Below are 4,324 nucleotides of genomic sequence, written 5' to 3'. Positions count from 1 at the left end.
AAAGTAAACAAAATAATAAACAGACAACTCTAACTTCTACGCAATATTGACATGAAAATATTCTATTACTACCCCAGAAAAATTTACACTCATAGTGAAGCCTATTTAGAAAAAATGATACCGTTAGATTTTGGCACACAGCTGACAGGGTCAGAAATACAAGAAATTTGACAAAAAGCACACGCCTTGGAAAGTAATCCATAACCAATTAATAACATTGGAAAACACTTTGTTATGTAACACTCCATATTTAGGGATAATCCCTAAAAGGGATAATTTTGTATCTCTATGAAATAACATAATTTCTATTAAAATAATAAGTTTATTTGTAAACGACTCAGGGCCTGTACAGTTTGTTGTTTATGTTTACATTATCTTTACACTGTGTTTACATTATGATTAGTAATTATTTTCAAAAGTAGTATCACCTGCTTGTGGTTCGACGTTTATTAATGGGGTGAAAGTGTACGTACCGTCTCCAACCGATGAAGTTCGTTCGAATGGGGATGAAAGGGAAGACGAGCCGGAAGGACTGATGCTGACAGGTAGTGGCACAAGAGATGATTTTGAAGAACTGTCAAGTCCCGTAACATAGCTTAAAATGTCAATTTTCGCTTTATTAATGAGGTGACGTGGTAGTTTCCTAATGGATTCTGCGATGCTTCTCATGAACAGCCCCACATCATCTTCCGGGTCCCGATTATTAGCCAAGAGCTGCAGCAATTCCAATCGTTGTTGGCCCCTTTGGTTGATTGAATCCCAGTGTGTTTTCCTCGATCTGCGAGCTGAGATGGAAGAGTTGGCAGCAAGTACGTCACCAGAGGACAAGGAAGTTTCATTGGCATTTTGGCCGTCTTCATCAGATATCAGTCCTTCAACACTTGTTGGCTCCTTTAGCGGAACGCTGCAAAAATACGACCCTCTCCCTTTCTACAGCTCTCAAAAAGCCTAGTCTGTTGAACAACGCCGATTTTGTTGTTGAACTTGGTGCTGCACAACCTGTTTGCGGTTGTTCTTTTCGAACTGTTTCCAGTAGTTATCTCTGATGTCTTTCCATTTCTTCTTACACTGGTTACCTAAAACGGAACGATATTTGTTTAGCTGTGTAATTAGGACTAGACATTTATGTTTCATGTATTAATAATAATTATGGTTTGTGTTACAGGTTTATAGCTACAGGGGAGAGTTTTGTGTCCCTTGGATATGGTTTCCGGATATCACCAAGCTACGTGAGCATCATAGTTCGTGAAACAGTAGAAGCTATGTGCCAACACTTGGCACCTATCTTCCTGCCTCCTCCATCTCGAGAATCTTTCAGGAAAGGTGCGAAAGAATTTTACACACTTTGGGGTTTCCCGAACTCCACAACGCCGCAAAACTCTTCCAGTTTCCATATGTTATGACTGTGTCTTAGTTCATTCATCCAGCGTGTGTGCTGTTGTAATAGCAGCAACAACAATATTTACACTATGTGACGTCTAGTTTTCTGTGAGAGGCAATGGATCAAAAAGTGTAAATGCCAGTTTAAAACCTGACACATACCTCGAAGTCGTGGCGGAAAAAACAAAATGTATGGCGATGCACAAAGAGTGTAACAACAGAAAAAATCAATGTTTCAAACAACGACACAGGGTCACAGGGAGCCTCTCTTGCGACTGATAGTCTGTGGGACATGATCCTCCTCCTCCTACAGTATGGGCGTTGACACATTACACAGGTCTATGTAATGTATCAATACCTGTATATTTAATAGGACTGCCGCATGTGCTCGATGCCAGCATGCATACTGTATTTGTTTTCGATACATTGGAAGAGAGAGATGTGGTAAAATTCTTACCGAGTTCTCTATGACATGAAGTTAGCGGAGCTATTATAGTTCGTAATTTTTCTCTGTTGGATGGTACAGAATAACGATGATAGAATGTTGTGTTGATAGACGTGAATGGACCCTGAGTGATACTGTATCTCCTTCGGACTGCAGTACCTGTAAGATGTTGAATCTTTCTAATTTTCCCAATAAGGAACACCATCGTAACTGTTCGTACTGTCTTTTATACTACCTCATGTTGCAGGAATGGGCTTCGTTTGGCGCTGACCTTACAAGTTGTACACGGTTGGCAGAGCTACGACAACAGGTTCCTATTTCCACCGAATAGTCAAAATACAACCCTGTTGGATTAACTCAGATTAGCCTGTTTCTACACGGGCGGCAGAATGTGGTAGGTATAGCTCTCTCTGATTTCTGTTCAGTTCCGGCTTAAAGTGGAATGATAACATGCACAAAGCTGCAGGGATGGTTCACTACTGTCTGTAATCATTAAATTATTAAAAGACTTCTCCTTAGGATCCAACGTAGGTATTTGGTTGAATGGAAAGACTTGATTCCAGATCTCAGACAGCATTTCTACCGGAAAGCGTAAACTAGAAATCTGAAAAGCCTGTGTACATTTCTTACGACCTCAATCATCACAGCATCTACTGTATATGATCATTCTCAATCAATCGTCATCTATAACCCAGTGGATATATTGCAGAGCTTCTGATGTGGCATCAAGACAGAATACATTACAAATACTGGAGAAATATCTAGCAGCGGCATGAGGAAGTTGCAAATACTGCCTTCATACTACGTTCCTTAGTCGAATCACTGCCTATGTGCGGTGATTTTATTACGAGCTTACGCCATGGGCGACGTGTAACCGCACTGTTGGTCTGTTAATACACACACCGACGATCACCACATATGTTCAGTGTCGCGATATTTGTGTGAAAAGACAAAAACACTTCATTCGGAGGTAATTCTACACCTCGATTTATAAGCCTTGTATGGTTTTTAACATGGATATCGTTAGCGATACTTGTGAGCACCTGTAGAATCAAGGCGATTGAGACAGTAACATTATAGTTGCGATCGTGAATTTAGCATCTGACGGCTTGTAAGAGGATTACGCCTCTCTTTCTAAGACAAAGTGGCAGCACTCACAAGAAAACCCATCACTGATTTTCGCTCAGTATAGTTTCGTATCGCCAGCATTCAGTTATTGGCGAAGTTGTATACTTAGTAGTAGAGGATGTGTGATAGATTCGCCTTGAGCATCAGGCTTATAAAAGTAAGTGTGTATCTTCCTACACGTGCAAAGAAAACTGATATGTCCTGTCAGAAAGGAATTATGGGTTTGTCGTGGAATACTCCGATAGGGAATGAAAGATTGTTTTTTTTTTTTTTTTTTTACTTGGAAAATTATGTCAAGTCATAACAATGGTGGCAACGGCCTTGCCACAGTGGATACACCGGTTCCCGTGAGATCACCAAAGTTAAGAACTGTCGGGTATGATCGGCACTTGGATGGGTGACCATCCGGGCCGCCATACGCTGTTGCCATTTTTTGGGGTGCACTCAGTCTCGTGATGCCAACTGAGGAGCTACTCGACCGAATAGTAGCGGCTTCGGTCAAGAATACCATCGGAAGAGCGGTGTGCTGACCACACGCCCCTCCTATCCGCATCCTCAACCGAGGGTGACACGGCGGTCGGATGGTCCCGGTAGGCCACTCGTGGCCTGAAGACGGAGTACATAATAATGGTACAGATACTGCAATTTCCAGAGCCACAGGAGCCGGGGGGGGGGGGGAGGGGAGAGGGGCGGGGGGAGATATTTGCCACACTTCGTTCATTGTCGAATGTCGTCCGAATGCATTGTATCCAGTAGCTCACTTGTCTCGGATCACTGAATTAATAACAAAGTTCCTTCCATGCATTGGGGTGACTTAACTTCAACGTAGATTGTCTTTCCTGCTCCCTTGGGAATTTGCTGAGGCTCATCAATTTGAACATCGACTCGGACGGTTTGAACTGATGATTCGTTTGGGCGGTCCATTCCCACGACGTCAGTATTAATGCTCCTTTGAGTACGATCTGAAGATTGATTTCCTAGGTTGTAGTTGCTACGGCCTAGTCTGATCTTTCTTTCTGCGACAAATATATCTGCCTCGTTGGCGGACAAGAAATCAAATCCAAGTACACCGTCGTAACACGTTTCGTAATTTGAAACTACTTGCACCCTTGCTTTGTATTTATCTTTATCTCTATATTCACCTTCATCTTGGCCTTGGCCAAGAACTAAAATAGTTCAAAGGGCTCTGAGCACTATGGGACTCAACTTCTGAGGTCATTAGTCCCCTAGAACTTAGAACTAGTTAAACCTAACTAACCTAAGGACATCACAAACATCCATGCCCGAGGCAGGATTCGAACCTGCGACCGTAGCGGTCTCGCGGTTCCAGACTGCCGCGCCTAGAACCGCACGGCCACTTCGGCCGGCTGG

At 42.7% G+C, this 4,324-nt stretch overlaps 1 pseudogene; it reads left to right on the top strand.

Annotated features, from left to right (window-relative positions):
* The first annotated feature begins 3,264 nt into the window (after positions 1–3,264).
* On the top strand, positions 3,265–3,382 carry LOC124717472 (annotated as a pseudogene).
* Positions 3,383–4,324: the final 942 nt, after the last annotated feature.

Source organism: Schistocerca piceifrons, chromosome 9, assembly GCF_021461385.2.
Source record: "Schistocerca piceifrons isolate TAMUIC-IGC-003096 chromosome 9, iqSchPice1.1, whole genome shotgun sequence".
In the NCBI taxonomy this organism is placed as follows: Eukaryota; Metazoa; Arthropoda; class Insecta; order Orthoptera; family Acrididae; genus Schistocerca; species Schistocerca piceifrons.
This window is presented reverse-complemented; position numbering and strand designations above follow the sequence as displayed.